The sequence below is a fragment of the Cydia pomonella genome, chromosome 4, assembly GCF_033807575.1.
Source record: "Cydia pomonella isolate Wapato2018A chromosome 4, ilCydPomo1, whole genome shotgun sequence".
Lineage (NCBI taxonomy): Eukaryota > Metazoa > Arthropoda > Insecta > Lepidoptera > Tortricidae > Cydia > Cydia pomonella.
The window spans coordinates 5,081,869-5,095,922 of record NC_084706.1 but is presented as its reverse complement, the minus strand read 5'-3'; the positions used below and the strand labels follow the sequence as shown (position 1 = coordinate 5,095,922).

Here is a 14,054-nt window from a genome sequence, read left to right as displayed (position 1 = left end):
CACCCGCTACTTTTGATGTTGACTGCACTACAGGATAAGTTTGACTATGACTAGGTACATACACACACATAGACCTGCGAATAAAAAAATCTACGTTTTTCCTCAAATAAAACTCTTGAAAGTGACATGCAGAAGCTCATTCAATTGCTTAAATGGTAGAAGTTACCGTATTCTCAGCATGCAATAAGTTCTAAGTTCTAAATGTTTTGCAATAACACATTCGGCTGCTACCTTCCAATGCGTGGCGACCTCACACTTTTGAATTTTCTAAAGAAAAAGGTAGTTTATTTTTCAAGTAAATAGGCATATTACAATGCGCTTATGAATGTCAATAAAGCTACACTAGCTCTAACCCTACACCTCTGCCCAAGAAGATTTTCGTATAAATCCCTCCTAAATTGGAGAAGGGTAACCCAATATTATGGACCTGCAAGAAACTCGGCGGGACACATCTTTTCAAAACATTACATTTTATAATTAACATGCATTCATTTAAAAAATAAAACTTACTTAATTTACCTGAATTGTGTCATTCATCTGCTATAATCTCCTAGACATAATACAATGATTTAATCGGTACTCGATTTTGTTATAGTTTCTGGTTTGGATCATGCATGTTTGTCTGTCAGTCAGATAGTCATCTGCATTCAACATCAAAGACTTTTTCAAGTAGGTAATTCTTATGAGCTGGAAAAGCTAATCTTAAAGCATCGTAAGGTAACTTATTATAAAAATGAAAGTATTGCCCAACGGATGATTTTTGTACTTTACGGACACGATAGCAGGCTTATTTTTATTTCTGATGTTATAGTTATAAACATCAGAAGTTTTATTTAATAACTCTAGGTTTTTGATAACATAAGTAATACTCTCATAGATATAGTGAGAAAGTACAGTTAAAATATTAAAATCTCTTTAAAATGTTCTTTTAATGACTCACGTGCCCTTAAGTTTTTTGTAACATTCTAGTGTTGTTTTTTCGATCCTTAGTCAAATTTTGCGAGGTCAGTATATCGATCATATTGAGCAGCTTTTATTATGGGACCAATTACGAATTCGCGAAAAAAAATTGGAAAAGTCAATATTTAAAAAAGTTACTCAGTGTTACCTACTATATTCACATCGCAAAATTTAGCTAAGGTTTGAAGATATTTGTCATAATCATAACTCTGCTAATTATGCATATTTACTGACTTAACTTATTGTGTTAAACGTAAAATCTGTACATGCATGCAGATAAATTCGTTAAAGGAAGCTAAGAGAGCAATCATGAGGCCGTTTCTGTTTCTAAAATTAGATATGGTTCTAATTTCATTTTGATGCTACCTTGAGTTTAGTCATAAAGTATGTCACGCGCACCAATAAGTGCGAGCGAAGTAATCTATAAGACTACTCCTGACTGCATTACGGAAACACCAATCTTAAATATGCTTAGTAGCTTTAAACTACGTATTAAATAGCATGCTAGCAATACAACGCTACCTCTTGGTATTAAGTAAAGTACACATTCATACATATAAGTAAATGTAACTAAAAGCCATTTAGTTTTCCACTAACGGTCAATATATCAACCTGTCTGTCTGCCTGAAAAACAGCGTTGTAATACCACTTCCACACTAATCATAAGATTAGTCAAGCTCTTATTTTACATTCATTGATATTTTTATCTTAAATGTACAACTCAGTTTTTTAGTTATGGTTCCAAAGCACATTTATTTAGATATGACACATATTTTACAGACTTAATTGTTTAAATTTTAATTCTAGGCAAAATACATATGTCATTTAAATTAATAATAAGAACTATAAGGAAACTAAATAAACCTTAAAGTAAAAAAAACTTCAAAATAAAATTAACAATACGGTTAGCCTAAAATAACCCCCCCTGCATCGCACCTGGCCCAAAGGTCCCCATAATGCCTGCAGCATTCCCCCGCTGAACTGCTATGGAGACCTGTTGGACCAAGTTTTAGTTATTAAGTTTAAATTTAAGGTTTGTGTTGTTCTAAATATGTTACACCGTTTGTGACCACAGCCACTTCATGTCTTGTTAAATAAAATAAAATTATGCCAACGTCAATCTGCGTGAGCTGCTAACGCTGATTAGTGCTCCAGGCCGTCTCAAAATAAAATAAGAACGATATCAAATTGTTAAAACAGAATCGGTGTCTCTGCAGTTAATATATTCTTAATTTATTCAAAAGCTGAACGGGATCCCGGCTCCACCTTAACAAGATACATTAAGAAAATTAACGCTTGACTCGGTTCTTTGCGAGGATATTCTTTGATTGAACTTGTTCAACACCTGAGCAAGAATTTTGATTTATGCGCTAAAATATGAACATTTTTATGTAGCGTTAAAGACTACACTGCGTTGTGTCAATTCAACCGCTGTAAATAATTTAAATATGATAATGAACATTTTACCGAAATTTTGGTAAAGATGCACGGTTCCAACAATAACTTTTTGGAACCTTTCTTTGTAGTCGAATTGTCAACCCTTTCATAGCATGACTGTTTAAAACCGTAAATCCCTATGGTTAAATTTTAAACCTTGCTGTCATCGTCACACTCTAAACCTACAGGTTTTTGCATATATATTTTCTCAGACCACTAAGATTTAATTTGACCGCTAATGCAAACATTAATGAAGCGTTGGTGGCCTAGCGGTAGGAGCGTGCGACTTGCAATCCGGAGGACGCGGGTTCAAACCTTGCACGTATCAATGAGTTTTTCGGAACTTATGTACGATATATCATTTAATGTTCACCAGTCGCTTTTCGGTGAAGGAGAACTGTAGCAGCCGCAAATCTATGGGAAAACGTCAATTCACTACATCTTATAAAACTACTCCAAAACTAAAAACTACTGAACGGATTTTCATTCCAATTTCATCAATCAATAGAGTGATTCTTGAGGAAGGTTTAGGTAATAACTTGCTAAGGTTTTGTGTAAATTGATTGAAATATAACGATGTTGTCGGAAAAAATCACACTGGCTAGGAGCTTTAATAGAAAACGCTGCCTAATCCGTTTGAGCTATAACAACACAATGTATGGTGGGGTTGTCTCTCTTTCATGGGTCTACAAAAAGTCTGCGATGTTGAATGTCTATCTTTTAAAGATAACTTGCTATACAACCCTTAAACTTCTAGAAAAAGTTATTTACATATAAAATACGTTAGTTGTATTAAGCATTTCATACAGATTACAATAGCCTCTTTCAGCATATAATTTAAATTAATATTTCAGGAGTAATCGTAAATTAAAGTTTCATTTCGAGCCACATAACTTGTACGAAATGTTAAAGACGCTATCCGCAGTTAGTTCAAATTTTTACCACCTTAAGTGCTGGGATCGCTTTACTTATCTCCACCATGCACTTCGCACCTTTAAATATTAAGAACATTGTCAACGGCAAACGCCCAATCATCGTAATTTTGCCTATCACACTTGTTGACATTTTTGCTAACAAACTTTCACAAATTAATAACATTAAATTTATTACATACAAATTAATAACAATAAATTAAACACACGCGGATGACGGGCTACGACAGACATGTTTATTTTTTAAATAAACTTAGGGTTGTAGACCATCATGTCTAACGTAGTCTCTAATACATAAATAACCTATTTGTTCCAACAAAGGAGGATGCCCAGATTCATATGGACTCTGGCCTAAAAACTAATAATGTAATCCTACTGTAATCTTTAGCTAGTTTGTAAGCGATTTGGTGTACCTGTTAAGCTTATAAATGTCTAATAAATAAACAAAATTAAATTAAAATTAAATAATGACAAGCCATATGTAATTTCATATTCTAAAACTTTTTGTATGGCGGGAAATCTTAAATCGCTGTTTGAAACAAGTTATGGCAAAATAAAAACATCCCCTCAATAACATTTTTTTTTACTGATGGTTTCAATTGGTCTTAGCACGGCACTCTTTCAGCCGCCGCCTCACGTGGACACATTTCTGACGAATCTACTAGGGAAGCAGACGTTACTCTTCTGGAATCCGGTAGGAGACTTGTTCTCGGACCGGATGATGGGAGACGACGTCAAGGAACCAAAGTCGATTTAGCGGAAAGTTGTCCTGTGTGGGTAGGTTCGGAGGAAGAGGGCCATGAAAACGACCGATTTATCCCTTCCCCATTTATACTCCCAATCTTCCTAATAAAACTTACCTAGATCAACCTTCCCAATCCCCCTTCCCGTCTTGATGCTCTTATCCATATCCCCCCTTTCCTGGAGGAGACAACCTCGACCCCAAAAACCCTAATCCAAGGTGTGGACTCATCGTGCCGATGGATGCGTAGCTGAGAGGGAGCTCAGTTGCGAACGATAGGCCTCGGGTACCGGGCGAAACCCGTTGTATATAGCCTTGTCTACGCAAGCGAGGCTTTGCGTGGAATGGACCTTTTATATCCCTAGCTACTCTTGGGAACTGAATGGCTGTTGCCAGTGTTGCCTAATAATAACTAATTAAAATCTAAATAAATAAAAACCAAATAATAAACAAAGACCTCCTTAGATGAGACGGCACATGCTGAAGCACTAAGGAGGGCGTAACAGATAGGGAGTGGCATGGCCGTGAACGAGCCATAGAAGCTGGAACGGCCACTGAAAGCTGGGGTACCTACCGGAACCCCAGCCCAGGTGGCCGAACCGGAGATGAAGGAGCCTTCGACAGCTGGGCCCTCTAAAGACAAACCGATGACAGCCGAAAGTGGGACACCTGTTGAACCCTCGAAGCAGGTCCCGGCTGGGAGATCAGGTGCAAACCAAGAGGTATGTCTGCCCAGACAAAATCAAAACCAAAATCATCGACAGTAAAAAAACCTTCATAGTCTAAAGCGATATAGGAACTTAGTTTCAAAAAGGTACATAGAAACGTTTCAAATCATTAACATTTTTATGCAGCGATAACTTTTTTCACAAAAATATTTGGGATTACCTGCCTCAGTAAAAGTTTTATAACTTTGAATAAGCTATCCAATGACATATCGCTTGTCCTTATTGGTCAATAGGCCAATCTGACCACCCTCCTTTCTCAAACGAACTCGTCCACCTCTTAGGTACAATAGTTTATGTTAAGAGACAAGGAACCGATTAGTAATTAAAATAGTGCAATTTGTCGAGTGTAGAGAGTGTAACGAAACACGATTCCTAGCGGGCTATCGTTTAAACTAAGTGCCTATAATTCGCAGGAGTTTACCCTCGCACCCCCTCGGGGCCGCGCCGAATATTTCCCGAACATACTTCTATTCTATCTGCCCGCCGGCCGTATTAACAGCCATTGGCAAACTCATTCAATTGTGTACCGTATTCCGGGGCAAAAAATTCCAAATTGAAACTGGATTTCCAATAGATTCTATGGGTTCTGGCAGTACTCACACCTTATCTACTTTTAATTGGGATCACAACTTCTTTGCCTTGTTGGGCGAAAGGATTTAAGCGGGCCGCTGTGATTTCTAAGAAGAATCTAAATATGTTACATACATACATTTTATCGTCGGTTTACATACATTTACTGTTGCGTTTTTATATAATTTATGAAAATATATTACTTAAAGCATTCGTCATTTGTATAGCCAAGCTTCTAACTGAAACATTTTAAAATATTTATATCAACAACTTATCTGTGCCAAATTTCTTACCTTTAATTTAAGTACTTTTAAACTACGGTACTTTTGCCCATTGACGGCGATTTGGGCCAAATTTTTTATCTTTAGCTTAAGTTGTTAGTAAGTTTTATTATGTATGTTTATTTCTTTGTTTTTGGATATTAAAAGTATAGTACTTTTATCATTAATTAAATTGAAGTACAGTTGGTAGTAATGTCGTGCTGCAGTCAACTGCAGCAGTATTGCAACGCGGCATTACTACAGGAAACGTCAAATTTCATATAAATTTCTTAATAAATTGACATTTTGGCATTTCCTGCAGAAATGCAGTCGACTGCAGCAGTATTGCAGCGCGACATTACTGCTGACTGCACGCGAAATAGGCGTCAGTCGTCGAGTTGCGGTAGCCCAAGCCACAATACAATAGAATACTATACAATACTGCCGACTGCATTACTGCCGCAAATCCGTCAGCAACTTCGTTTATGATATTTGCGGCCGTAATGCAGAAGAGCAACTGCGGTCGTAATCCGAATGTCACCTTTATTTTTTTCACTCGCGTCCATACTTCGCAACACATCCCACTTAACACATTCCTCGCAACACATTCCTCGCAACACATTCCTCGCAACACATTCCTCGCAACACATTCCTCGCAACACATTCTTCGCAACACATTCCTCGCAACACATTCTTCGCAACACATTCCTCGCAACACATCCCTCGCTCACATTCTTCACTTGATTTGTATGTACATAACTTTCGCTCCGCTAAGTTGTTTTTACTAGAACTGCGCTGAGCGTGAATAGGAAAATGAAGTGTTTCTATTGCTGCATGACAAACACATCCCGCGCTACGTATCCTCGCACAGCTTTAGTGAACACGCAGCCACGTTACAGCGCGGCTTACGTGGGCGATGACTCGCGAATGCGACGCGACGCGGCGGCCCAACGGCATTCGGAGATCGCCCACGTAGGACACTTCCATAGGTATCAAAGGATTGAATTCACCCGCGCTTCGCGTTCGCGAGTTATTCGCTCCGGTAAGACACTGCTTTACAGATTGATTTACATAACAATATATCCGAGCTACAGCCTTCTCGGCCCGCGTGACTGTCACAAGTAAAAAACTCACTCGCTCGATTTGTGCACCAAACTACCTCAACTGAAATGAGTGCCTTTCGTCCTTTAGTTAACAATCTACTATACTCCTAGAATTAATTTTTGGCACTTACTTTTATTAAAATATACCTATTTTAATACGTGAACTAAACGTGAACGCAACTGAAATATGTGCTCGCGCTCCCATACTAAATTAGTACGAAAGCGCCTATAATATTATTTTGTGCTACATGCTTCATAACTGAAAGTGAGTTCCATAAAAAACGTTTCTTTTTTAATATAAAATATAAGTCTACTCTCAACTGAGGTGGCTGGTAAGAAGTTTAGGTTATTTACCAATATATAAATACGCAAGGTTTTTTTTTACTTTTGCACCCCAATTATTCTCTTTAGCTAATTAAGATAATCACTGAATGATACACTTAAAATAGGTCCACAGAGTAAAATAATCTTCCGGTATTGTCAATCATTGTCAATGTATATTTGGCGTCTGTCAGAACCGACGAATACGATTACGTAATCTATCACATAACGCATTCAAAGAGTCTAGTACTTGTCTCGATCGTTCGTCTATTTGATACAATAAATTTTCGCGGTAGGCCGTCAGCTCCGACACCTAGATCACCGGGCGGCTGCGGCCGTCACAGCCTGCGTCCATGGAATTGAATTAGCAAGTCATTAATGACGCCAATAAAACGGCTCGCCTGTCCAATGTACGTATCCAACACGGTAATACTGACAATTTCCAACGCGGGCGATAACACTGACAATTTCCTTAAAAATCTACGTTGATGTTGTTGCCACATTAATGCTGCTAATTGGAAAGTTCAATCCGTTACTAGTTTTATGTATCGAAGGTGGAGGTAAGGAATGGAATCTCCATATAGCAAAAAGTGTCATCAAAAAACCTTAAATAGGTGGCGCTACAATACCTAAAAAACTTGAAAAATAAATCAAATCATAGACAGCGCACTTTAATCCGTCAATAACGCTTAGGTTCTTAGCTACTCTAGCGCTACTCTGGAGAGATTTGGAACTATTATTTATAGCTGACAGCTGGACACTTGCATCAGTTCTGCCTATGGAGATTCCATTCCTTACCTCAACCTTCCATAGTTTTATGAATGAAATTGACAGTGACATCGTATATTGCTACAGTCGCGATCCGAATGTTACTGTATAAATACTTAAATAGTATTTTATACAATCGTGATATAATAGAGAGCTTTTCAGTCTAGTACCGTATTTAAGTAAGGTACGAGATTGAAAAGCTTGATTATATCACTATTATATACAATACTTTTTCTACGAGTCATCTAAGATAAATACTTTTTTAATTATAAAACCTAAATAGTTAATGAAAATTGGCAAGAATCTCAGTAGACATAAACGTGCGACGTTTCATAACTTTAAATATAAATACGAAACAGTAGGAAATCCCAGCTCACCCCGTAGTAGGGGTGAACAGGTATTTCCTACTAAGGTGAGGTTTGAAAATTGTTGTATCGACACTTTGGGATTAACATTATAATAGCTTGATTAAAAGTTATTTATTTAAGAACAACTTAATTTTGTTAATCTATAAGTAAAGGTAAACAATCTTGACATGCCTATTAATTAATGAAAATACATACTAAAATATATCTAATTAAAAACTAAACCTAAATGTATCAGAACTTAAATATAAATATAAACTAAATATGTATAAAATAACTACATACCTATTGGCTACCGGGCCGCCCCCGATGCAAAGGTGCCCATCACGCTCGCTGCATTGCCGCGTTGGATTGCAATGGATAGCCTTTGCATCAGGAAAAACCCGAAGCGGGGATCAAGGCCCCTTTCTAGCAGGCGACGACCCAGATCCCGGAGGAAGGACTTACCCTCAGCGCGCCAGCACCCCGAAGTCTCCACAGCGAGAGGAACGAATAAATAACCGCTCAGCGCCGAGTATTTATCTTTTTTAAGGGACGCCGCGTGCTCAGCAGCCGCTCCTGCCGACCGCATACTGCGGCTAAGATGCGAGGCGGCAAAAGTACTGACGCATGTGGCGTCCCATAGTAAGCACTTACCCTTTTCCCACGGCACCAGGATCAATCCGTGGGAACCTTCCCGCGCAGCGAGCGGCAGCAGCTCAAGGCATGGTGGCCGTTGCTCTCCACTTTGGAACCGCAGATGCATTGGTGGGGTTGGCATACATCAGAACCCAGGCGGAGAGCAGCGGCCACCCGCATCGAGTCATTGTCTAGTAAGGTGCCTAAGTTTGGGGAGGGAAGAGCGTGTAGCCAGGCTCCAGATTCAGGCTTGGAGCCTGATTAGCCTGGCACTGTCAGCACCAGAAGCGGCATTTATAAGAATATCGAATAGCACCCATACCACGACGTCGTCCCATAAACGCTGGCGGCAAGGTTTTTCGGGTACAGGCGCATCAGAGTTAAAAGCCTTCCAAGCCGACAAAGCATCGGCGGCATAGGGTATTGTGACCTTGGCACCATCTAACGGTAAAATTTTAGTGACAAGATCCACAACCCCAGCCGCCGACGCAAGGAAGGCAGGAAGGCTCACGTCTCGTGAGCGCCCTACACCCAATCCGCCATTGCGTATTGGTAAAGAGGCCTGGTCCCACTAGTCCGAATTGAGGGACACATTAACCCTATAAGTTTTCAATGCTAAATTTTTTATTAAGTATAAAGAAATTAGAGCGAGTAGAAGTTTTATATACAAAACTTTTACGTTACATCCGTCGGGTTGATGCCAGTCTTTCTGGTTTTCGATGGCGTTTGTATATAAATATAGAAATATCTCCGCGCCTATTAAACTGCTTTGAGATAGGTCACAAGTGTGGCATCTGTCACATCGGAAATACGAGGGCTGCTCTATTAGCTACTCCGGCTCTACTTATGCAATTTGAATAATATATTTATAACCGAGTGTTTATATACGTTACTAATTTAATTTTAAAGATAAATAAGGAAAATGTTCAATATTGAATGTTTAGCTTATCAAGCGTTAGAAAAAAAGACAGCAAATTTATAGTTTGCTGGTCAGACTAAATATAATTAATTATTGAACCGTGCGCTTCCCTAGACTCCCAAAGGTAGGTATATCAGTCAAACATGGCTGCCGCAGGTCTGATCACTTCCATTAACGTAACACATAAAACCTTTGTGTTTTTGGTTTATGACCGCGGTCGCCGCTCGGCCTAAAGAAACTTCCTAAATGAAGGAAACTTTGGATTCACCCTTACGATCGTTGTTCACCGTAACGAACTGGCTTTCTGTCTGATATCCCAGGAAAATGCGCCCACTGTCAATGCTCAAGTTACCTACTTTTGTTCTGAAATCAGTTTTCGAACAACGATATCCAGTTTGTAAGTAAACTTCAGATCTTAGCAAATAACAGATTTCCTTTAGTGGGTGGAGCTGGCAAACGTCACGCGCGGCACGAGTCCTTTATAAAGTCGACGTAAGTGTCACTTCCTCTCAACAACAAAGTTACCCCTGAAAGAAATAACACACTTTGAAGTTAGCGAATTCAATCGCTGGAAGACGTGAACTTAACTTTATACAATTGTTTTCTTTTTCTTAGTTTAGCACTTAGACGTGTTCGTGGAGACCTACCTGACTTTACGGAGTAGGTAAATAAAATTGTTTTTCCTCCATTGTACTTATTTTATTCAGGCTAGTGCTCTTTTGCAACCGCACGTGGTGGCTCACATTGTTTCAGTTATTTTCCAATTTTACAGTCAATAAAACTTCAGTAGTGTTTAAGTGTCGAGTGTTGGGGTATTGGTCGATAAAACCTGCACTGGCACGAGTCGAGTGCCTAATGCATATGTTGAAGGCAAACCCCGAATTGAGGCACTTCTAGCAATACCTAAGGGTCTTGCCCCAATACAATACGTATAAATTGACCTTTTACCATAGTCTGTATCTTTAGGTATTTAAAAAAGGTAAACAAAATCTACCCTCAAATGGCTCCTTAAGGCAGCTGAGGGTAGATGAAAACATTACATGATCAAATAATGTAGGTTTAAAGTCAGGTCGTTCAGTGACAGATCCAGGCGGTTTTGTATTTGGTTGGTTAACCAATAAATATTAAAACTACCCGAAAATGTACAAATTGTTTGTTTACCTTTTTTTAAATCCCAGAAGTGACTAACTTGGACAATAAAACCCTGCACCGCAAAATACTTGGCTGTAAATAGCCAGCAGATATTAAATAAAGCAGGCGGGAATTTTCTTCATCCTGAGGGACTCTTACAAACAGGTCACTACCTAGATCTTTGAAAAAAAACTAGGACCCAAATGCAACCATTTGAACATTTCATGTTTCGGCCTTAAGAGGAAAGGCGACAACTGGTCGGTCTTTTTCCTCTCTGGATATTGACATTAAGGAATATAAAAATGAAAAATTAGATGTTTATTATTTATAGCATAGCTATGCCCCTTCGTTTGTTTTTATCATTTTTTATTATTATTATAAGTGTTGTAGGAGCGAAAAACAAATTTCATACAAATTCGTAAAGGCTCCTAACAGGGAGGAAAATGTGGACTACGTTTAGGTATGGAGAAATGTTCGTCCACTAACGTCGTAACTAAACGGACTTTGCCTAAGCAAACCTAAAAGTGCCAAAGTTTCGGGGTTTGACTACAACACTTACACGACTCGGATGCAAATAGCTAAGGAAACAATTGTATAAGCGCGCCATGTTTCAGTGCCAAGAAATAATCTCCTACGTGACATTAACGTACATCATACGCGGAGCAGCCGCCAAAACTGGTTGGCAGACATCCGCGCACTATTTTACTAACTAAAACAATATTACCTACTTAGGAACTTGCCCCGTCCTGCCCAAGTTGGTCTGGCACGTTGTAATATTTCCATCTATTAAAATGTAATTATATTATTGTTATTTTTTCATTTCTTATAACTGTTTTCTTTATTCAAATAACAAAAATGTGTTTTGTCTTTCACAAGTCAATAACACATTTAACAAAAATACAAAACAACATTTATAAATACAACAGGCAATACTATACTACCTCGGCAAACATTACATAATATTTAAACTATACATATAGGTATTCATCATGGCTTGACTTATCTTATACCTTTAAACGAGCAATTCTTGTATATATATATATAAATATATATATTTCTGTGATCTCGGAAACGGCTCTAACGATATCGCTGAAATTTGGTATATGGGGGCTTTTGGGGGTATACAATCTATCTAGATTAGTCTTATGTTTGGGAAAACGCGTGTTTTCGAGTTTTCATGCGTTTTTCTTTCGACGCAGAATATGGTCGCTAATTTCGTGTTGCCGGCCACTGTCCGTCTGGGCCAGCGGGTTAAGACGCAGACTGCTAAACGAGTGTTACGGGTTCGAATCTCGCCCGGTAATTGACTTTTTTTTTAATATGTTCAAGTTTATATATAATTTTTTAATTATTATTGTTTCAGACAAGTTTAAAAAAATGTAGTTAATGTTTGAGATAACAATATATACTCCTCAAAAGAAAATAAGGGCCACTGAGTTTTTTGGCTATAACTTAAAACATACTTATTTTATGTGATACATTTTTTTACAATAAAAAATGGCATTTTTTTTTTACAATTTAAGTGTATTTTTGTAACCATTAACGAATAAAAAAAAGAAATTAAAGTTTTAATGAAAATTTACTTCTCTAATAAAAAAACTAAAAACTTAGAAATCACTGAAAATTAAACAAAATGACTTTAAATCACTAAGTAACATTTTGTTAGTAACGGGTATGTCCTCCTCTTTTAACATTACATTCTTGCACCCTTGAGTGCATGCTTTCGATCAATAAATAAATATTATAGGACATTATTACACAAATTGACTAAGTCCCACAGTAAGCTCAATAAGGCTTGTATTGAGGGTACTTAGACAACGATATATATAATATATAAATATTTATAAATACTTAAATACATAGAAAACACCCATGACTCAGGAACAAATATCCACGCTCATCACACAAATAAATGCCCTTACCAGGATTTGAACCCGGGACCATCAGCTTCGTAGGCAGGGTCACTACCCACTAGGCCAAACCGGTCGAAATCAATGATTCACATTCTCCTCTGGAATAGCATCCCAAGCCCTTTTAAAAACGTTTATGAGTTGCTGCTGGTTGTTGCTGACTCTCCCTAACACGTCGTTTTAACTGGTCCCACAAGTGTTCTATCGGATTTAAATCAGGGCTGTTGGCAGGCCATGGTAAGACATCAATGTGAGCTTCATCAAGTACAGCTTTAGTCGCTCGAGCTGTATGAGCACGGCCATTGTCCTACATTTGGATGAAGCCAGGGTCCACTCGCTGTGAAAATGGGATCACTTGGGGTCTAATAACGCTTTCGATGTACCGCTGTGCAGTTACGGTACCTTCATTTAAAATGACCAGCTCCGTTTTCCCGTGTAGGCTTATGCCGGCCCAAACCATAACATTGGGCCCTCCGAAACGGTCAACTTCATGGATGCAAGCTTCAGAAAAGCGTTCGCCACGTCGTCTCCAAACTCTAACACGCCGATCGTCATTAAAAAACTTCACTTTGCACTCGTCTGTGAAAAGAACCATGCCCCACTGGTTAAGGTTCCAGTTCAAATATCAGCGACAGAAATTTCTACGATTTGTACGTTGAACCCTGGACAGCGGAATTAGAACCACTCGTCGTCTGGATGTTTGGCAGAAAATCATGTCTTAAAAAAGGCTAGGCGCCAGTTCAAAGAAATCTTCCTAAGACAAATCATTTTTAAAACATGTTTTTCTCAGTTATTTAAACTTAACAGATTAAACATTAAAGGTACTAATTCCTGGCGTAATAAAAATAATTGTACCTTAGCGTTTTTACTTAAAAATGAGATCGATAACTTGAAAAATGATTACGCCTGCGAAATTGTAATAGCAAGCAAAATATAAAATGAGTAAAACTTGGAAACCGCAAATAAAATGGCTTATATTATAATTGAATATGAAGGTACAATAAAGGTACAAAAATTTGGCTCACGGGAACATAGCGTAATAAACTGTTTTTTGATGATAACTTTGTGTACCGTGAGGTACATTTTTTTTTAACGGAGGTACTAAATAGTACCCATTGGGTACAAAAATATGGTATGCTTTTCATTTATTTTTATTTAGGTACTACCCGCCATTCTGACTCTCACGATGTTTGGTGATCTTCATGCAGTCGGTTACGAATCGTTTGGTCACTGACACGAGTACCTGTCGTCAACCGTAGTCGATTTTGTAGTGTACGAGCCGTACCTGAG

General features: G+C 38.2%; 1 long non-coding RNA gene across 1 annotated transcript; it reads right to left on the bottom strand.

Moving 5' to 3' along the window:
• Window positions 1–8,285: 8,285 nt before the first annotated feature.
• Window positions 8,286–10,890, bottom strand: LOC133517511 (uncharacterized). The gene is made up of 2 exons (XR_009799375.1): window positions 10,371–10,890; window positions 8,286–10,250 (listed from the first exon to the last, which is right to left on the bottom strand). It is a non-coding gene; the product is annotated as an uncharacterized LOC133517511 (long non-coding RNA).
• Between the last annotated feature and the right edge of the window lie 3,164 nt (window positions 10,891–14,054).